This window comes from Ochotona curzoniae, unplaced genomic scaffold (genome assembly GCF_017591425.1).
Source record: "Ochotona curzoniae isolate NIBS_2020 unplaced genomic scaffold, NIBS_Ocur_1.0 contig_2754, whole genome shotgun sequence".
NCBI lineage: Eukaryota > Metazoa > Chordata > Mammalia > Lagomorpha > Ochotonidae > Ochotona > Ochotona curzoniae.
This window is the reverse complement of record NW_024465582.1, coordinates 18691935-18715305: the sequence shown is the minus strand read 5'-3', so window position 1 is coordinate 18715305 and position 23371 is coordinate 18691935. Positions and strand designations below refer to the sequence as shown.

Here is a 23371-nt window from a genome sequence, read left to right as displayed (position 1 = left end):
TCCTGCTTTCTAGAGCTCAGGTGGGAACAGTTGAGCTCCTCCACCCCTCCCTACGTGCTGTGTGACCTCTACTCTGAGGAACCCACAGCAGCACATGGAAACCAAGAAACCAGCAACTTCAGAAAAGCTAGCCTTGTTTGGATCCCACTGCTGGCCACTCAGTCTCATAATTCAAGCATAGGATCATTACTGTGTTAATTTGTGAAATCCCTGTAACCCTGAGATGCGAATGTTTGTTTTTTGGTATCTATGAAATTTCATATTTTGAAAATTTTTGCATGATTTAGGGCAAGGGAAACTCCAAAAAAATACTGTTTCAATTTCTTCCCAGAGGAAGATTTGCCCTTTAAATTGCTGTTGGTTAGAATCTGTGGTTTTACTTTTGTGAAATATTTGCTGCCCACTGTGTCTATAACAATCATATAATTTTTATCATATTATAATTCATCAGTCAGCAGCTACATCAGAAGGATCTGTCTCTATTTAATAACTACTGGGAATGAAAATGAATTAATCTGCTAATTTGAATAATGAATGAAAACACACACCATGTGAGCATGTGTTTCAGAACAAATTTAATGCTTTCCTCAGTTAAAAAAAAAGAAAATGTGGAAAATGTTTATGCCTTGGCTTCAACTGCCTTGCTCTTAAAGGCTTCTGTCTTTATGTGTATTCTCATTTTGTTTCTAAGAATTCAGAAAGTATGCCTGACCAGAGGAAGTAGAATTAAATGGATTTAAACCTATTCAGATTTCTTCTCAGACTCAAAGGCAGCTCCAACAACTCATGAGTTTCCATTGCAATATCCCATTAAATATGTTATATAACTACTAATACCCAAGAATATTGTGTGTATGAAAATGAGTTTTCAAAGTTTTGATTTATTTTCCTTTTAAGATGAGAGGTAGGAAGAGAAACAGAGAAGCAATGGCAGAGAGAGCTTCCATGGTTCATTCTCTGAGTGTGTACTAAGATTGAGTCAGGAAAATCCAAGAGATTGGAAATAAATCTGAATCTCCCACCCAGGTGGAAGCAACTCAAGTACCTGAGCCCTCATCATCCATGCCTCCTCGGCCGGGCATCAGCTGGACACTTGGCCTGCAGGAGAGCCCAGACTCATCAAACCTGATGTGGCATGAGAACAACTCAAAACTCAGTTGAACTGTCAAGCCAAACTGCCTCCATAAAAATCAGCTAATGAAAGTATGTAAGTGATAATATCTCTGTTTATTCACCCTTGAACCAGTCGCTTCTCAAAACAAACGCATGTACAAAGTCAGTTTATTTTAAACTTTGCAATTTAAAAACTGAAGATTCCTTTTGAAAGACTTGCCTCATTATTTGTATGGTCTATAAGCCTTTCAAAGTGGTAAAGGTAAAAGCTTTGGAATGTTATTTCATTTAGAAAAATTAATCATAAGATAAGTAGGCAACTATATCATCGTTAGTATCCCAGTTTGGATTAAATTTAATTATTTTAATATGACATATTGAAGATTGAGCAAAATCTGAACTCATTAAAATATCAGTGTGGACAATTAATCTTATTACATTATTATATTTAGGAAATACTCTTGGCTGTGATTAGAAGTATTAACAGTTTCTAAAAATATAAACAGTAAAAAGAGCTAAACCAAATGGGAAACACACAGTCTTTTTCTAATTTAATAGCAAAAACAACACTATTATATTTATTCTCAAAGGCTATTAAAGCTTTCTTGGTTTGACTGTTAAAGGTTTTACCAGTCTTTTTAAAATGATCACCTATTTTTCATTTGCAAAGAAACCAAAGAATTCAGAAAATGTAAAAATTAATGTGGTAATTAAGATGGTAGATTATAATTCCATTAAAGTGAAACTCATAAATGAATTGCTAAAACATGAAGTCTTCTCTAGAGATCATAAATTTGTTTTACAACAATTCTTTAAAGTTAATAATGGTGTATGTTGGGGGAGATTAAGCCATAACAGCCACACACAATAAACTGAAATGAGGAATTACTGAAGGCAATGAGATGTGTGGAAGTTACCTAAAAAAGACCAAGTGAGAGGAAAATATGTTTTAAATAGGAGTGCAAATAGAAGGGATAAAATACAGAGAAAATGGAAGAGCAAAATAAAAAGACATTTAGATTTTAGACTGTGCATGAAAGAAGATTTATACCAGGGCCCTGGGTGACAGTTCAGGGGCTAAATCTTTGCCTTGGATGTGCTGGAATCCCCTATGGCCTGAGTTCGTGTCCCAGATGCTGCACTTTCCTTGTGACCTGGGAAAGCAGTCGAGGATGGCCACGCCGCCGGGCCCAAATAAATGTCTTTTTAAAAAGTAAAGAAAGGAAAGACTGAGGAAAGGAATGAAAGAAGATAGAAAAAGAAAGGAAAAAGAAGAAAAAAGAAAAGAAAAAACAAAAATGTTCCCAGCGAAGAACCAGTGACTGCTACTTTCCTGTCTTTGCTAGGGCAAGTGGAGGAATATGGAACTGTGACAATCCTGAAACAGGCGGGAAAAAAATTTAGATCAAAGTCACAGTTTTTCAAAGTATAAAGCTAAGATTTTATTAGTAAAAAAATTGATGAGTCTAGATTGCAGAACAAAGAATATTAAATTCAAGTTGAGTTTGATGTCCTCGTTGGAATACACAGATAACATACATTCCATAAATAAATGCAACAGGTGTAAAGAATAAGGCAAGTTAAGAGCAGTACTAAACTTTGATTCTCTAAGTCAACTTTAATGTGGGTGTGAGTCATCTAGGATTCTAGAATGCACTTTCTCTTCTAGTTCGTATGAGATGATGTGTGATTCTGTGTATACATGTACACATATAAAGATTTTATATATTGAAAAGATAGAGTTACAGAAAGAGAGGGAGAACCAAACAGATTTTCCAGCTGTTGCTTCCATCCCTAAATGGCTGCAATGGCCAAGCTAGGAGCCTGGAACTTTGTTTGGTCTCCTATGCGAGTTTAGGAGCCCAAGGACTTGGGCCATCTTATGCTACTTCTTCAGTCATATTAGCAAAGAGCTGAATTGTAAATGGAGCAGTCAGGACTCAAATTGGCACCCATAGAGGATGGCAGCATCATGGGCAGCAGTTTAACCCACCACATCATGCACCAGATTTGAGATTCTCAGTTTCTAAGGACTGTATATGTGTTGCCCAACTTACAAATCTGATGATCATGTTTTGGATAATAAAGTGCATCTGTCCTCAGACATTGCCTCTTGTTGGAATCCCCTAGAAATTAAAACCCAAACAAACAAAATAATGCTTGGTTTGTGCTTCGGAGTTTTTGAGGACATTGGTCTGAAATGATGTCTAATTCTGAGATTTAACTTCCAAGGCAATTCTAATCTGCTGCAAGGTTTCAGACCCAATGCCAAAGTGGTAGTTGTAAAAAGGAACAACACACAGAAAGAGGGGTACATAAAAGGAGAAAAACAATAAAGAAAAACAAATATAGATATGAGAAAGAAGCAACCAGATGAAATTTGTATTCTGTAAGTCAATTCAGAAGACATTAAAACATAATTAGTATTATCAAACAGTGCAGAGAATTTTGAAAACATGAGCCCAGAGTAAGTAGTATGTGAGATTCTGGTGGTAGGGAGGCCTGGGATAGTCTTAAACAGGTTTTACTTTAGGTAAAGGGTAATTGTTATTATTATTGAAGACATAGTAACTCAGCAGTGTACTTAGGGCTTGTTGTGAATTAATTCTTGCTAGTAATAAAAGAGAATAACATACTAAAAAAGTTAGAAAAACTTAAATTCCACTACACATGCAATACATAATGATTTTATGTATTTCATTAAAAATGGTTCATTTTCATGTATTAATAGATTATAAAATTATGATAGTTTGATGAACTAATTTATTAATAAAAAGGTTCATAACATTAACATTAGTTTGCAAGTATTAAAAGTGAATTTTTCAGCAGTCAAGATCTCCAATAGTTCTAATAAGCATTAATTCACCACGTATATATTATATCCTCCAAATAGAGGTACTAAGCTCAGATAAAAATGAACATAGGACAAACTAAAGTAGTTTTTGTTAGATTCATATAGCCACATTAGGCCATGTTTATTGAATCTGAAAAAAGATATGAAGGAATTAGCATGTACATGTCTTCCTTTCTTCCAACTATATTTTTAAAGGATTTATTTATTAAAAGTAAATGAAAGCTCGGATTTACAGAGAGAAGGGGAGAAAGAGAAAGAGAGAGAAATCTTCCCTCTACTGGTTCACTCCCTAAGTGGCCGCAATGAGCCTATCCAATTGGAAGCTAGGATCCAGGAGCTTCCTCCAGGTTCCCAACACAGGCACAGGGTCCCAAAGCCCTGGCCATCTTCCACTATCCTCGCAGGCCACAAGCAGGGAGCCAGAGGCAAGTGGAGCATCCGGGACACAAACCGTTGCCCATACAATCCTGGTGCATGCATGGTAACCTTTTCTCTTCAGCAATGTCTTCATGATGCTTAGCACCAAATGACCACAGCTTAGTCAGACAACATTGTTTCTTGAACAAGACTCCTTCATTTACCAAATGTTAATGCCCTGCTTAAAACTTTGACAGGAAAAGCAGTTTGGGAAGGCGTTAACTCTTACAATTGCTAACAACGACTTTCTAGAAAGCAAAATTCAGAACGTTAGCCAGTGGTACTCAGCATGCTTCTCACCAAGGCATCATCTGCGTTACCATGAATACTAAGGAGTTCCAAGGCATGTTCATGTGTTAGTGTTTTCTTTGGTAAAATTCCATTCCAAATATTTTGCTGATTTTTCTGTTTTCTCTCATTCTTATCTAATTTCCTGAGCACTAGTCTATCGGATCTGTGTTGTATAAATATCTTCCACCATTCTCTGCCTTATAGTTTAACTCCTTAATGGTTAAACAGAAGTTGTTTAATTTTTATCAACTATGTAAGTCAGTTACATTGGTTAATTATATTTACTTAAAATATTTTATTTAAAAATCAATATACGTTGGTTTTTATTTTGGAAAACCTGTTCCATTTGATAGTTAGATGTAGTTCATGGCCAAGTGTATATGTAGATCACATTCTTGAATTGTAATGTCAACCTGCTACCTTTTTCAAAGCAGTATTTTCCTGAAAATATTTTTTAAAAACCAAAAGAAAACCAGCAGGCATTTTGCCCATTCCAAAATATGAGATTTTAGTATTGCCTTATAAATAAATCAAGGCTGCTTCTTAAAGTAATTAAAACCTAGAATTATAATTGCAACAAAAAACAGAGTATTAGAATCTCAAAGTTCACCAATGATCATTGTCCCTCCTGAAAGTTGCCAAAAACCAGTGAGTTCCAATAGTTTATGCAGGAATGTGATAGCATTTAGGAAAATAGAGTAATATATTTTATAAAAGAAATTTCAGGAGTAAAATAACAGATGGAATAGCCTATCTCTCTTGCTTTCTCTCTCGCACACTCTTCTACTTTCAAATAAATAAAAAACAAATGAGAACAATTTCAAAATCGTATTTTAAGAATTTTAGCCTTACACATGACAGGTATTTTGAGTACATAAAGTTAAAAAGTGAAGAATTAGACACATTTGGGTCATTTTGCCTTCATAAATTATTTAATCAGTCCCATATTGGAAAGTTGGCAGATAAATTACTGTCCAAGTTAAGGTATTTTTGAGACTGACGTGGGTCAGATAGAATGCTACAGAAGACAGAAAAGGAATCAGGACCCTGGCCAGATTTTGGGGGGTTGAAATTGGAGATACTTTTAAGTTTTTTGGGGGGATTGAAATTGGAGATATTTTTAAGTTTTTCCAATAATGAAAAATGTTGAAATAGGTTTATTATATTCTGAAATCCTTTGGAAAGCATAACCAAAGAGTGAATCACTAAAAACATGTCAAAATCCTTGTGGTTTTTTTATTTTGTTATATAACTAAATTAGTCCCCAAAATGCTATACCGATATTTCCTCTTACCAACAGAATATGACTGCAATTCCACAGTCTTTCAGAAAATAACTAATAAACATTTTTGGGGGGTAATTCAGTATAATATCACTTTTCTGTTATGCTTAGCAGCTTTTTAACTTTAAGTGATATGCATCATTTTTTTTTTTTTGCTTCTTGATTTGTCTTTTTAATGTAACTTACTTATTCATAGCCTTGCCCATACAACTGTTACTGGTTTATATCAACACTCTGAAATCATTCACCTGTTCCCTATATATGCATATCAATAATTTTCTAATCAGATCATGTCTTTAATGTTCATTGTGGTGTCTTTGAGAACTCCACCATTTATGTGTAGTCAAATTAGTCATTCATTTACTTTCTTATAAAGTCAGAAATGTTTTCATGAAGTTGACATATTGTCAGAAATATTACCTAGACCTCCTGAAATCAGATAACAGTAACATCACTGCTGAAAGACTTCTCAATCTGCAAACTTAAATTTGGTCAACCTGTGGGCCGAGTCAGCCTAAACAGTTTATGTCAGACACTATCTACTGCATTTACAAGCAGTACTGGGGAAGAGCCTGAAGATAAATTGTTTTCAATCTAATGTTACTTCCACTAAAAAAGTAATGAGAAACATCAACTTTGATGATTCATGGTAAGCATCATCTTCTGCCAGATGCAGCAGCAGGTTAGAAAACGCATAAGTGGGGTTGGTCATCTGGGACAGTGGTTAAGGCCCCTATGATACAGTGACATCTCATGTTGGAATGCCTGAACTCCTGTGCCTTGTCCCTTCTCGCCTTCAGCTTCCAGCTAACATATACCCCGAAAGGCAGTTCAAATACTTGGATGCTTTCTGCCCATGTATGGAACCAAGACTGAGCTTGCCCTAGTCCTAAGCTATCACAAGCAGATGGGGAGTAAATCAGTGGATGGATGAGCTCTCTCTCTGTCTCTCTCTCTCTCTCTCTCTCTCTCTCTCTCTCTTTTGATCACCCAACAAAGAAATACGTAAGTCTGCCCCTTGAGTAATCCCTATTATTTAATGAAAGACTAATAATCCTCACTTTGTTTACAAGTAATAAGTGGATTTTACTGGCACTCTCATCCAGTCTGTATGTTAAATTAACCTCATGGAATATTCTCCGAAACTGATTTGTTTAGCTGAGTGTAACAGAACTGACACTTGTCAGTTTCTGTGTCAAAGTTTCAGAAGTCTGGGAGCTTCTACTTTCTCCTTTGTGACAGCTCTCTCAGGGAACCCTCGAGAACTCTGTGTAAGAATTCTCTCTTGGACCCAGTGCGGTGGCCTAGTGGCTGAAGTCCTTACCTTGAACATGCCAGGATCCCATATGGGTGCTAGTTCTAATCCCGGCAGCTCCACTTCCCATCCAGCTCCCTGCTTGTGGCCTGGGAAAGCAGTCGAGGGTGGCCCAAAGCCTTCAGACTCTGCACCCATGTGGGAGACTTGGAGGAGGTTCCTGGCTTCTGGCTTTGGATTGGCACAGCACCAGCCACTGCGGTCACTTGGGGAGTGAATCATCAGACAGAAGATCTTCCTCTCTGTATCTGACTTTGCAATGAAAAGAAATAAATAAAAAAAAAATTCTCTCTTGTGGTCAACATTAACATAGAAAAAACATAGGGGTGTCTGGAAATTCTCAGCTGATCCTAATCTTCCAATCATACCAGGCAAAACTCCCAGCATGTGACTTAATTTGTCTTGCACCCCAATCCACCCACCAACTACATTCCATGGAGTGACCTCAGTAGAAAAAAAATTGTTCTGACAATTCTGTCTAGATTCCCAACTCACAGAAATCTGGAAATGTAATAAATGTTTATCGTTTCCAGCCACCAAGTTTTGGGGTTATGTCTGACTCAGCAATGTAAAAGCAATGAAGAAGCAGAAATATAATGGCTTCCTGCCTCTCCTTTGCACTAGATAATGCAACCCAAATGAGTTTCTTTCAAACTGCTTCAAAGGCTTTGAGGACTACATTTCAAAGAAATTAAACATGACAAAGTAGATTAACCAGATTCTTCTTAAGAAATCATAGTTTGTAGTTGATACCGTTAAAGAAAGTAAAAAGCTGAGATTTTTTTCTTATACTTTGGTGTTTTCTCAGTTTTATTATGCGGAATAGGCAATGATGATCAAATCAGACATGACAGGAAGGCAGACAGTGGCAAATAAAATGCCAAGAATTTCTATTAAAAATGTAGATTATCAGGTGCTTTAACAGCAATGCAAAAAATATACTTGAGCATATGATCAACTTAGAAAAAAATGTAGATGCACCTTCATTCTCATTAATTTCCAAACTTGCTACATATGAGCTATTAGCTGATTTCAGTTGTTCATTAGGTAGATGTAGTTATAGTCAAAGTTCTTATATATTATTTCACTTAATACTTAAGATAGCACAACAAGGTGGGCACTTTACCCATTCTATTTTGTAACTGACAAAGCAAGAAAATAAAGGGGTTGATTCAAGATTTGTTCAAGATGACATGTTAGAAAGAGAAAATCTAGTCCATGCTGCTGCTCTGGGTTCACAATCCAGTCTCATTGACTGAATAATGGCACTTCTTCTTACGATACATTACAAAACATTGGGAGAATTGATAGAACTTTCCATTGCATCTTTATTTTGAATTATCTGTATTTTTGTAAAGTTTATGATATATACACCAGCAGTAGCAAGTACGGTATTCATAAATAATGGAAGTGTTTGTGTTCAAAATTTGTTTTCACTAATAAGGGCATGCAAATAGCAAAATTTAGAAATTGCTGAACTAGAAGCCTAAGCAGAGATTGCTGACATTCCACTGCATTTTTTTTCCTCTGCGTACATAAAGTGAACAGATTTTGGCAAGTGATAAGTAGAAAACAACTTTTTTAGGAGGGCTACAAGCAATAGTCAAATCTGAAGATGTCAGTTATACTCATGTGTATTACAGGTTTGGTACTCTATATGTTACTAAAAAACTCAGGGAAAACATGGGGTTTTTATTTTGGGGACTGGCTTATTTCACTAAACATGTTTGCCTCCAATTGAATACCTTCTGTTGTGAATAGCAAGACTTAATTGTCTTTTTCAAGCTTTAATTTATTTTTATTGCGAAGTCAGATATACAAAGAGGAGGAGAGACAGAAAGATCTTCCATCCGATGATTCACTCCCTAATTTGCTGCAATTTTGCATAAAATCAACATACAAAAACCAATAACATTTGTATACACAAACAATGTCATAGCCGAGAAAGAATTTGTAAGATCAGTTCCATTCATAATAACCATAAAAAATTTGAATACCTGGAATAAATTTAACCAAGGACATGAAAGATATCTACAGCAAAAATTGTAAAAGCCATTCTTTTTTCAAATGTGGAGTTGAATGGAATTTTCAGGCCTATTTGTCAACAAAATCAGCAGATGAAATATTTACCCTTTGCATATATGGCATGCCCTTAATCTACTTTTGGCCTATTACCTCTCATTGATAGAATTAGAATGCTTCTTTATTTAAGACTGAATCTTTTTTCTAAGGATTTATTTTTATTTTTATTTGAAATACAGATTTACCGAGAGAGAGAAGGATAAACAGAGAGAGAGAGATTTATCTTTCATCCACTGGTTCACTGCTAATATGGCTGCAATGACTGGAACTGGACCAATCCAGAGGCAGGAGCCTTGAGGCTTCCTCCAAGTTTCCCCTATGGGTTTAGAGGCCTAATGACTTGGGCCATCTTTTGCTGCTTTCTCAGGAGCTGGATTAAAAGTAGAGCTGCCAAAACTGGAACCAGTGCTCATATGGGATGCTGACACCACAGGTGCAGGCTTAACAACACTGTGATGCTGGCCGCAAGGATTTAGTCTTACGATAGTCAAATCTTATCATTCTACCATAGAACAAATTTTAACTGAAATTAAAAAGGACCTCTTCATTTAGAGTAGCTCTTTTCATTTACTCAGTTATTTGTTCAGTTGTTTACAAGTATTTTGCAAATACCTACAATGAGCCAGATAATTCGTCTCTTAAATATTTAAAAAAACAGAAGTAAAAAAGAAAAATGTTAATGCCACCTATGACTATGTTGTCTAGTAAGGCAGACAAGACTTTCACACAGATCATGAACACAGAAAATAAAATTACTCTATTCAAAGATCCTAAAGTTCTGGATAAGCATCCATTCCTTGGAATCATTCATCCGGTTTCAGGTACATTTATGCAGTAGTGAGAGAGAAGTTAGACTTTCACCAAGCTGAAATCTAAGCCCAAACAGCTGAGTGGATGTCATGGTGACAAAACTACATTTTGTGGATTTCTGAAATCCTAATTGAATAAACTCAAAAGGATCAAATGAAATCTTAAAGAGAACTTTTCACATCAAAATGGGACAAAGGAGAAACATCAAAATGCTTTCACCTATAAAAGCTGAAGAAACAGTCAATTAGTCCTTGGATTAAAGAAAAAAAAAGAAGTAGAAAACCCTTAAAATATTGAATATTTTTCTTATTGTTGCTATAGGTAATTAAATATGAAGTATAAACTTTTCATTCCTGTCCAAACTCTGTTATGCCTTCACTTCAAGGCTTGGAAATTCAGAAATATTTGTCTCTGTGGGTACTTACTTTTCTTTAACAATACTCAATCCTTATTAAAAAGTTAGCATCACAGATAAGTCATAGTATTCAACATTTTATTATTATTACAACTGTCCACCCACCTTGTCCAAGACAAGGTGTCTGGAGTTTTCTCTAATTTTTGAGATTCTTCCAAAACTTGGAGTCAATAAAACTCTACACAAGGATTTTAAAAGACTACAGTGTTAAACTTTGACCATCTCCTTTAGCATCCTTGATTTGCTTTCAGTGGAAAACTGTCTGCTTCACAATTTATTTACAATGGCCCAAGGACTTCTCATAAAAACAGGTCCCAAAAAAACAGTTGTTTGTTCAGCCACTCTGGGTGCCTCTGAGCATAGGTTGTTGATACAACTCAGGACTATGAACTGCAGTCATTGAAGCTTATGAACTCCATTGGGCTCATAAAACCGAGAATGTGGGCATGTTACAAGGCACCATTTCTGACTTTCTGTTCCTCTCTTGGAATCTTTGTCAATGGGATGATTTAATACCCATCATCACCTTGAACTCTGAGCAACAAAACAGTGAAACTACCACTTTCCACACTCTGACCTTTGACTGGTGTGATTATTTACTTCCAGCTAGGATCTATAAAAACAGGGAGATGTGGCCCACTCCTCAAAATAACAAACTCTAGCCCTGATAGCAGAGCCATGGGGATGCTTTAGCACTCCCTGTTATCTCTAAGCTTGCAACCAGGCAGAAACCCCAAATAAACATTGCAGCTCTATAAAAATGCTGACTACAGAAGCACAGCCTCAAAGGATGTTTCCTGGCTTCCAGCTTTCCATCAATATTGGTGTCCACAGGCACTCCACGTGGCATTTCTGAAGCCATTACTATTATTCAATAATTTCAGTAGTTTGAGAAAATAAAAGGAGATGACATTTATTCAAATCTGTTTATTTTATCAAATTATTAATTAGCTCTTTGAGAAATTACTAGTATAGTTTCACAAAAGAGAAGCATAAAGTGAGAAAGTTTAAGTAATGAGGTCTAAACTATACAGCAATGGCGAGGCAGAACCCAAATGGCATGTTTCTTTGCAAAACCAAACTTCTATTCTTTCACACACATAAATGTGTCAATATTGACTACTACTGGTTATGTCTCTTTACCTCCAGTCTCTGAGTTGGATCATGCCTTAACAGCCATCAGGAAATATATTCTAGGTCTGAGGAAGATGGCAGGAATCCTGTTTGGTAGCTGAATTAATAAATACCTGGTGGCACAAGAGGGCTAAAGAAAATTCATGGAAAATGGAATTAAGTGATAATGTGCAGGCAGATATTAAGCTTAGTGGTTAAGGCACTAATTAAAACACTGGATATTTGAGACCCAGCTCCAGCCCCCAAGTCCATAAGCCTGCTAATACAGACCATGGAATGCAATGATGATGATTCCAGTAGATGCATTCCTGCCTCTCACATGAGAAACTTGGGTTGTCATCCTGCCTCCTGGCTTCAGCCCTGGCCCAGCCGCATCCACTGCAATCCATCGCAGGCATGTGAAGAGTGAGTCAATGGAAGAACCTTCTCTCTGTGGTGTGGGGTGTGTGTGTGTGTGTGTGTGTGTGTGTGTGTGTGTGTGACTCTCAAACATGTATTTTCCACAAGCATTTTAAATCCTTCTCAGAAGTTCATTTACCTGTGTGTTTCCTATCATCCATCAACTTCTGAAGATTCAGCTTTCCTGGACACTTTTCTTCTTAGGTTGCTCTGTGTTCTACATGTCTGCTATTAGAATGACTCCTGGTCTCATGCACCTCTTTCCTTTGATTGCGTTGTGTATCTCAGTTTGTCCCTATTCACTACCAGACTACACTTGCTATAGGGCATGGCAGTCTCTTCTGAGAACTGCTTCTTAGCAGAAGGCTTCCCATGGCTTACCAAACTCCCATTGCCTTACTATAAAGAATTAACTTTAACTCAGCATGAAGTGGTTTTATTTTCTCAAAAAAAGTCTTAAATTTTGCTTCATGGATTTCTTTCCTTGATTCTTCATAGACTGTGTTGGGACTGGCTATTTTAGGCAGAACCGTAAGAAGAGTAAGAGGGATGAGAAACATGTCAAGGAATGGGTGTGGCCTGGCAAGATATACAGCTTCTTGGGTTTCCTGCATTCCATACCAGATCACACACTGTGTACTTCTAACCCGGCTTCTTGCTGAAGTGTCTGTGAGGCAGCAGATAGCAGATCAAGCATTGAGTCCCTACTACCCACCTGGATGGAATTCCTATTTCCTGGCTTAGCCTGGCCCAGCCCTAAGATCTGTGGTAATTTGGGTCTTTTGGAGAGTGAACCAGTTGAATGGGAGGTATCTCTCTCTCTGCCTTTAAAATACATATATACATATGTATATGTGCATGTGTATGTATGTGAGTATGTGTGTTTGTATATACATGTATGTGCACTGTGTGGAAATGTGTGGATGTGTGTTTGTGTATGTTTATGCCTGTGTGATAATGCCTCTTCTAAAATGTGGCTGCCCTGCTCAGGGCTCAGTGCCCCCTCATGGTTTCATTGCCCTGGCCCCAGGTGCAGGTTTTTATACTTACTGCCAGAACATCTGGGTACCTGGAAGTGATGAGAAGGGAACAGTGTAACCCCCTGTTAGAAACTCATAATCAGTCAACATGAGCATATTAAAGGCTCCAGGAAATATTGAAGTAGATTTTTACTGGCATTTTTAGAAAATCCTAAAGAATTCCACACATAGTTGGGTGCTTGATAGCAAATGTCTAGCAGGTCTCTCCTACACAGAGTGGAACTGATCAAGGACCCCAGAAGCTGACTTTCAGATCTATTGCTACATTTGAAAGGAAGCCGCTCTTCTCACAGGCTGCTTCTGGACCATGATTTAAGTAGAGCTGGGATATTATGACATTTTTATTTGAGGGCAACTCAGGACTCTTTTGATGAATTGCTTTGGCTTGAGGATTCCTTGTGGGCCTTTCCAGAGCTTCCTTAGACTACACAGAAGTCTAAGACTCTTGCACCCAAGCTTCCCTTTGCCTCTCCTTCAGTGGAAGTCAACCATGTGTCACTCTCTGATGGTTCTCTCTGACTCCCTCCCATTTTTTTTTCCTCTAGAGATTTTCTGTGTAACATCCCCTTTGCGCATTTAGCCCATATTGCCATCTGCTGTTTGGAAGAACAAACATTCGTAACATTTATGTGATCGTGAAATTTTTTTTTAACTGCAAACCTAAATTTAGTTTGTGAGACAGCTGATCTGATACATGGGCACAAGGCTTAATTGGAGAGGGGCTAAATTATACTCCATTCAGGCAAGGCTATAGAAGACAGTAAAATGAGAAAAGCTTCCCATTAGAGTAGACAGCAAACCATGTACATAGTTGTTTATGTTGAGATGATGTGAGGACTCTTGGGCCACAGCCAAATGCCTTTCCATTAGAAAGGAAGGAGCATAGGTGAGGAGACAGGAAGTCTGGAGTAGAGGCAGGTTCATGTACATTTGAATGTGGAGATGAAATGTGGAGATACCTTTTCACATGTTCTTGACTACTGCAAAACATCTGTCATAGAAAAAGTATTCCACTGCCTTGCCAGTTACCTATAAAAATCACCTGTTACCACTTACCGCCCAACAGAAGTAATGATTGTCATGTAAATGAGAGCACTGAAGTGATTGATATGACTTTGGCTTGTAAAGGCCTGCCAGGTAATACTGTACCTGTATGTTCAGATGTCCACCAGCCTTGTTACATACAAAGCACATAATATGGAACTGCTCGGGAAACTGACCAGCCTGCCACTGGTTTGGTTGACTACTTGGTCAGACCTTTACTCACAGGAACCCAAACACCTCCCCTCATCAATGTGTTTCAGATTTGTCAACTTATTCAATGTGGCAGTGAACAGAGGCTATTGACATTTTATTAGAGTGACCCTCCTGAGCAGCTTGCTCTTCATTTTTGCCTCTCTTTTTGGAGTTATCAGTATTAAGTGGCGCCCACGGGAATTGTTCATTTGTTTTGTATAAAAAGACCTCTGCTCTGACAATCATCTCCACAACTTGTATTGGATCACATTTTCCTATGATCACTCCTATTTTTTGGTAGTTACAGTAAATGCTGGCCTGTGTATTCTTGGCATTTTGGATGTCCCTGTTTGGCCCCCTTTATTTCGTGATGCTCATCCATGGATATTATTAGCCCAGTTCCATGCCTGCCTCTCTTAACATCAGGAACAATTTGCATAGAAGAACCACTGCAGAACTTAACGATGCTGGGTGCCCTCTCGCAAGTACACATAGCCTTGGTGAATGACCTGTCTGTCCCTCTGGGTTTTCCCATGAAGACAAGTCCATGTGGGGTATTTTGGCTTCCCAAATATATCTATTACAACACGCATATTTCCTTCAATTCCTTTAGTACTTCCTCCACTGTCTGCCAAAGAAATTAGGGCAATTCTGCTTCTGCATTTTGGCAATCATTTTGTCCAGACTTTTAAGCATCATCCCAGCAGCACATTCTCCTCTGGCGTCCATGCCAGGGTGTTAAATCCTGTGTCCTGAGAAAATGACCCCAAGTATTTGAATTCTTGCTTTATCCAGCATTACCAAATAGTCTCTCAAAATTCAATAGCAGGAACATATTCTGACACTTTCCAGTACTTGCTAGATAATTTCTTGTAAATCATTTGATACAAAATCTCTTTCTTCCCGTATCAGGCATGCATACCACTACCCCATATCCACATCGTTTGGGGACTTAACTTTAACTTGTTTGCTGGGAAACAGGATAATTGCTGAAGCAGTCACACTTTGAGAGACTAGCTTCAGTACATTCTAACGCCATGGAGTACCAGTTCTGTACAATAGGAGGATGGGCCATTTCCATAAGCCAAGAAGCTCAGAGTTGCTGCTGAGCCAGCTTCCAAAATACAACCAGATATTCCTATGACAGTCATATGGGCTAGCAGGTTGTAAGGACCTTATCCTTATTGGAATGCAAAAGGGAGATTCTCTATAGAAGTATACAGAAGGGATTCTGCCCAGAAAGGACTTTTAAGAAAAATGTCCCCTCACACTCCTCAGTCTCTAGTTTTATCATGAGAATAGAAAAAAAGTTACAGGTCACCCCCTTCTGATGACTTTTTATTTTATCTTGAGCAAGCCAGACAGGATTGCAGTTCTGGCCTTTTGAAGGTTCCCTTCTCGTTGATTATTAGCTGTTATTCTGCTCAGAAGACACCACTTGGAATATTTTCTTGGACCTTCTGCCAGAGGTCTGTCTTCAATAAATCTTGCTTTGCTCACTGTGGCTTCCTATGATAATTCTTTAATGTGAGACAAGAACAGAGGTAACTCCTACCCTTTGCACCATTTCCCAACATTCTTACCCCATTGTGTGTGTGTGTCTCTGTGTGTCTGATCCCGGTATTTGCCGACAATGACTATGGTTGGACATGTGGACATCCCAGGTCAGAGTGCTGGTGGAGTTCCAGCTGCTCTGATTCCAACCCATCTTTCTACTAATGAGGCTAGTAAGGTGGCAGCAGATGTCCCCATTATGGGGCCCCTGCTACCCGTGTGGCTTTGACTCCCCAAACCTGGCTGCTATGACCATTTGGGTGATGATCAAGCAAGATAACATGTTTTCTAAAACATTTATCCTTGTTTTGTTGTTGTTGAAAACATTCGAAATCCCAATGGACTTTCAATAAACTAATTATGAATACTGCAAATACACTTCTCATACTTGGTCCTACAGATTTCTAACATAGAACCTTGAATCCAAGTCTGAAAATAAGCATACTAGAAATTATTTTATTTTCTGTGTTTGTTTCTTTGTTATGTTTAGACAACCAAAGGTGTTATAGTGCAACCTGCATTTCCAAAAAATGATTCTCATGTTGCTGCAATATCCAGAAACTTACTTTTACTTATTTGACCATATTTCTATGTCTATATTAAGTAATAGAATAATCACTTTGTATGTGACTTTTTTTCAAAGATTTTTCCTCACTTTGCCTGGCTACACAATTGTAACTATTTTGACATTTATGCCTTTGGTATTGCTGTAGTTGCCCCATTTATGCAGCCAACAATTTTAATGTGTGAGGATCGTTTCTTATAAAATAAAAACAGCACCATGTAAGGAAATAAAACTTTAACTTTGGTCCAAAGAGTGTCTAACATTAACTGAAGCAGTGTTTTTTCTGACCATTTTGTGAATATATTTAATGATGCATTTTTAATAACTATGGTTTCTTTTGATTACTTCACTAAATAAATACACTTACAATGTATTTTCTAAAAACATATCAAACAAATTAAGATGGTCTCACAAAATCTAGATTCAGATAAGCTGTAACATAGGATTTGGAAAACAAAATGTCCCAAAAAGGATGCAAAAGTATGACTGCCATTACTAATTTGTCAGATAAATGTTCATTAACATATCAATGAATTAAATAAGTAAGTATCATCACGATGTATTTAGAGGCTGGGTATAAAGAAAGCAATAGTAGAACTGAAGTCAGGATGGACAGTGGATGGTTACTGTTAGGTTTTAGGGTTTTAGGGTTCAAAAAAGGTAAGGAGGCAGCTAGTTCGAATAGGTAAGACTTTTTGAGGGGAGACAAAATGAGGAGTACAAAGAGAGTGGGGGTTGAGCCTGTTTGGACAGACAGAAGGGAGGTTGAAATCAGGCTTCATGCAGATTGGGCAGCAGTCAGAGTCCCTTCTGTAGGAACTGGTTGAGAGAGGTGCAGAGAGCCATATGGACCCTGTAGTGGGTGCAAAAAGACCCCATGTTTCCTCTTAGTCGCTTGGAATGTCCCAAGTAGGGCTTTTCCAAAGCAGTTAATGTTCCACTCATCCTTACATTATCTATCTGTACCCGGTTTCATCAAGCTCAGGTGTGCAGGCCCAATAGCTCCACAGGTTTTTTTCTGGCCTCAGTAACCTGATAGTTTCTAGCAATTATGACATAGATGTATTTGTACACTGTTCCTTTTAGTTTTCTTTTGTTACATCTTGGTTCTTTCCTTCTGAAAATGACTTCTTTCTTATGACACATCTTGTATCTGTTTCTACACAGAAATCTCCACCTGAAAAAAGACTGGGTTTTATTCTGAACTTTTTCTGAATGTTGTTTTTCATCACAAGTTATTTCTCTGAGAGATCTTCACTCCGCTTATCCTTTGGGATAATACCTTTAGTATTTGACATTATCTTTTATTAGATATTGCCTCAATTTTAAACGTTAAATTTGGAAAACCAACACCCAAGACTTATGAAATCTTCCTTGTTGATCAGCCTTGAATAGAAAGGGTTGTTTCTTTTAAGCATTGTTCTAAGACTAGTTTCTTCATCTAACCATAGTAACATAATATCCATTTGATTAGTCACCCTAGTGTTTTTATCACTTGATATTGACTTGTAGTGAAAGTTAAAAAAAGGGGGGGGTAATCAGAATGAAACTGATATATGAGTCAGTTCTTTCTGAGAGATCAAATGACACTCTGTATTCTTTAGATTATCAGAGAAATACACAAATACTTATAATACTAGTCTGACATAGGTACATTACTATACTTTGCTAACAGGCAATCCTAAAAAGGTGATACTTAAATACAAATAGAATGTTTTGTTTACCCAACAAGTGAAGAAGGAACTAAAGGAGTTGATCAAAGCCAGACTTACTAATTTAAGCCCTTCAAATCTGACATATTTCCATCTTTTGACATAACTCTTATCTATCTACAGCTCCAATCCAATCAGGAGAATGGAGCTTCCCATCCAACTGCAAGTTAGGGACTTTCCCAACCTGCATTATGTACTGAGAATAGCCCAGAATGACTCAGACATGACCTTCCAGGGTGCCAACAGGGAGCAACATTGCCAGTAGAAGCTGTTAGTATGCAAAACAAGCACCATGCCAAGTGCAAACTGAAGTGTCCTTTGGTGAGAGAGATGAGCCAGTCATCAAGAGGGTATGTTCATTGCCCTCTAACCTGATGAAAACCCCTGCTCAGCTCCTGCTGAGAGCCAGTTGGTGGAACCTCTTTCCACCATGCTGTTTCCTTGTGTTCAAGCATAAACCCCTAATAAACCCTGTCTGAGCTTTCCATTGGCCTTTTATTAGTTTCCATTACAAGGGAGCCTTGTTTTCTGTCACACAGACATGCAGGCTGATGCACATTCCACAATCATTCATGCATCCTCTGAACATGTGGTTTGCTTGCTAGCAGTGGGAGAACTGAGGTGGAAATTGCTCCCAGGGTTTCCATCATGTCCCTCAGGAAGTTACTTATACCATATCTACTTGCTGTCCAGAAGTTAGCAAAGTAAAACCCATTCATGTATTTTGAGGGGAACAGCAGTGAGATATGGGTGGATATGAATTCTTTCTAGCCATAATTCATCTTTTCTCCTTAACAGAGCGATAATGTATTAGTGATTTTAAATTTATAGCAGGAAGTACTATGAGATTTTGTAATACTACAATGATATGCAACAATACATATTCTAGTGTAAGTATATATGCATGTTACTGCTCGTGGCGCTTTTTGGAAAACCCTATTTGAAAAATGTTTTCAGAGGCAGTTAACAAATATATATCCTTGAATGGCCTTAACTTTCTAATTTTTTATTGATCTAAGGTATAATTACTCACTTGATAACTTCCCTATGCTATCTGTCAAACATATATACACACATACACATATATATATGTAACATATATATTTCTCTATCCAAAAATATTTCAAAAAACCAAAACAAATCCTAAAGATTCTTCAAACAAGTATATTTCCAGCAGTGTGCTCACTTGGTCATAGGAGTACGTAGTCAGTTTCCTTTAATTCCTATTCAAAAGGATAATGCATCTGGAAGCAAATGTTAGCTCCAACTTTTTAGAACTCTGTCATTTCCTTAGATTCACAACTGGAGTTATTTCAGATTCCGCAAAGAAACCAGTTGTTGATACTGGTTGATAATATGCCAAGGTAATTGGCACTGCCTATCCTTTATGTCTTGTGGACTGCAGTTTTCATTCTTGTAATATTGGTAATAAAAACAGAGTCATAGAAGAATTGGGAATTAAGTACAGGAATTTTTAAAGGCATAATCCTCGCCTCAAGAAAGCACAGAGGAAAAACAAACTGATAACTTGGCTATTTCACATTATCACCAGCTGGGTTTTGATAACACAAAGGCCAGCTAAAGGTAAAATAGGAATATATAAGGAAACGGTAGGCTGTAAACGTGGCTCATTTTATTTGCAGTAGTCAGTGAAAGCTGTAAGTCCTGACACTTAAAGTTTTCCATACCTACAAATGATTTTCAATACAAGCTGTGCAGTACCAGCATTGCATTTCTACCCACGTTTCGTTTTACTTCCTCAAAACATGTGTACTCTCCAGCTTGAGTTAACACAATCAATAAAGCAAGACAATGGCAATCAAGGACCTGCACAATCTAACAACCGATTAAACAGTATTAATATAACACATTCCAGCTATTCTCGAGTTCTTTTTTTTTTTTTAAGTATTTATTATTTCTAGTCTAGATAGCCTTCCCACATTGAGTAAATTATTTTAGGAATTCAAGTTAGCCTTTTAAATTTATTTAAAGAAATCTGAAACATGGCGATCCAACATAGGAAAAGGCTGCTTTCAAAACTGCTGCCACTCCCTTACCAGGACAATAGACTGTCTGTGGGTCAACTGTCTTTGGTAAAGATTCCCAGTGTAATTAGTTCAGGTACCCTGTTGCAGAAGATGTTCCTCCAGTGCATATTCAAGAAATCTGTCCATCACCATGTTGCTGAGACCATGATAATAGATGTCTGTTGGATCTTCTTGACAGAGAATTTATACACATTTTTGATACTAGATACTCAAAGATATTGACTCAGTTTACCAAAGATCAACTGGGAAATCAGACTGAGGTCAGAGGGCATGCTCTGGACAAAATGTTCAGTTCAGTCATAAATCCCCAAGGATGCTGAGATGCTTTAGCTTAAGGCATTTGCCTACTTAAGACAGATTAGTGCAATACTTAAAGAATGGACTGTATTAACTACAAAATACTTCATTGGGAAGATACTGCCAAGAGAGTTTTCACAATTCTTTTTCTGTAGCTTGCTTTTATCCAAATAAACTTTGCTAGACTGCTTCTGTTTTACTGAAGAGGGCAAGAGTTTATAATTCTTTTTTGGGAGTATGATGATCAGTTTTATATATCTACATGGCATGTAGTCCCTAGTTATTCAAACATTAAACATGTTGTTATGAAAAATACTTTTTTAGATGTTGTGAAGTGGACAATAGGTCAACTTGAGAATTGGAAATTATTCTAGATAATCTTAGTGGATGGACTTAGTCCATTGTAAAACCTGTAACAGTGGAGCTAAGGCTTCCCTGGATAAGAAGAAATTCTATTTTCAGCCATCTAGTCTAAAGCCCTTCAAAACAGCTTGACTTCAAGATTTTTGTTCTTAGCCTCACAATATCTTTTAAAAGTGTTCTTATACTTTTAAAAAAATATCAACCATCTTTATCTCATGGACAGTAATTGCACATGTTTATAGGATACGACATCATGCTTCAGTACCTGTACAAGGTGTAACACATATCCAGAAGTTCCAGGATCAGTATTTGGAACAGGTCTTGGATTTCTCAGAAAAGAATTCACACCATCCTCCCACCCAAACCTGGTATTGCGCACTAATAGAAAATTTCAGTTTGTAATCATTTCAAAACTACTTACCAACAGAAGGCCAACTACACAGGAAAATAAGGTATTACTGTGAGTATTCTGGTTGTATAAAGTTGGCTGCAAACAATAGATTGAGGACAACCCCTTTGAACTGTTTAGGGCATTCTTATCCAAGCCAGTATCTTTAAGCATCTAAACTAATGGTGCTGTCTTATTTTCAACATGCTTTCCTTTTTAATGGCTTTAGAAATCTACAGCATCTGTGTTTTTTTCCCCTTGGGGAGAGGATAGTGCCAGTTAAATCAAAAACAAATGAAAATATCATTGGATCTATATAATAATCAGGTTTAGATTTTGTAGTCTACTTTTTAAAAAGGATGTCAATATTTTCAAAACAGTGCCATATTATTGCAGGATTTTTGAATAATCTAAAGTATGCAGATGATAAACTTAAAATGCAATATATGCACTAGGTCACTTATCAGAATACCTAAGCAGTACATAAAAAATTATTAAGATTTTAGCTTTTTCAATCTGCACTGTTTCATGTTAAGGCATTATTATACTATACAAGTTTTGACTTTTCTTTGTATTATCTTTTCTAAGACATACTGACTTTCTCCCAAGGACTAAGCATGTTTCTTTTTATAAGACAGTAGCAATGATTTCTTCTTTTAGTTTTGGCTGTCAGAAATTCTTAGAACAAAACTAAACTAAGAAGTCTGTTGTCTCCAATTTATTATATTTTATTTCACTCATCTTGTGTATCCCAATTTTGCTTAGGTAATAACAAAAGGAGAACCTGAGTTCACTATTTGAGCTCACTTTGTAAGAGAAGTCACTTGGAGGAGGGAAGTGGAGAGACAACAGAAATGAATATTAAGGAAGAGAAAAGCAATAGTGTCACTGTGGTGGGCAGTGGGGCTCAAATATGCAGTGTGCCCCCCTGAACTGCCTGAGAAGGACAAGATTAGAGACTGTATTTAGCACAGCAAATTCCCTTCCTGAGATTGCTTTCTCCATTATTCATTGGTTCTAGTTCCACACTGACTGAGGCCCATGCTTTTGGCGAGACTTGTAAAGATCCCTTAAGATGGGAGGACTTGACATAGAATTCTGAGGATGGCAGAAATGTCTGAACTCCTCAAGAATCCTAACTGTTGCTGTAGCTGACCTAAGAGGAGGACCAAAGTGACTGACAAAAACCACCAGAGGTGTCGACTTAGTCACTGTGTGTGTGTGTGTGTGTGTGTGTGTGTGTGTGTGTGTGTGTGCGTGAGAGAGAGACCCTTGGTGCAGTATTTCTCAAAATGCTTTGAAAAATATTGTCCAAAAGTCATTGCTTTTCAGTGTATTCTGTAGGCTTTTCCTTATCTTGGGTGTGCTTCATTGAATTTCAGTCTATAATTATAACAAAAAGAAACAATTAACTGAGAGAGGAAGAAACAACACATCTTTATATATAGAAAACAGCAAAAATGTCACATCAGAGAACCCAAAATGGATAGCAAAGAAAATTCAGCATTTTGACATCCCACATACCAATATGATGGAAGAAAGATGTCCAAGTGGTGTTTCATAGACAAATGCACTTCTGTAAATAAGACGTGTCTGCCACAATGTGTTAGCTGTTTCAGTAAATGTGTCAGCAACACATATTTCCAGCAGGCATATCTCCAATTAACACATTCTCAACCCAGGAGTTATAAAAATTAATCACTAAGGCAATGCCATATTGTCAGGACATCTGCTAAAAGACTTTAGGACTTCCCTCAAGCAGATCAGGGAAACACAATTAAAGTGAGCAGGTGGGATGGTTTGGTGCCATTACTATGTGTTCTGCACATAGCTCAACTTCAACAGCTGCTTGCCTAAGGCAAAATAGTGCCAAATTGTATTCACATTTCCTCATAAAATATTGAATTTTGCAACCGGGTATTTCTGGGCAATATTTCACCCAGTTCAAGGAAATCTCTCTGCAGAAGACAGAAAACAACCGGAAGCATTTCTTCTGACTTGCCCATTCAAAAAAGTAACACCAAGTTGGTGGAGGCAGCAGCAACAGTCGCTGTCC

The 23371-nt window shown here is 37.4% G+C and overlaps 1 long non-coding RNA gene across 1 annotated transcript in view; it reads left to right on the top strand.

Moving 5' to 3' along the window:
- The window catches only part of LOC121154495, a 163256-nt gene that overhangs the window by 123703 nt on the left and 16182 nt on the right, over positions 1-23371 (top strand). Inside the window, exon 4 of the long non-coding RNA XR_005883534.1 lies at positions 1027-1207. This is a non-coding gene — a long non-coding RNA (uncharacterized LOC121154495). The remainder of the gene's footprint in view (positions 1-1026; positions 1208-23371) is intronic.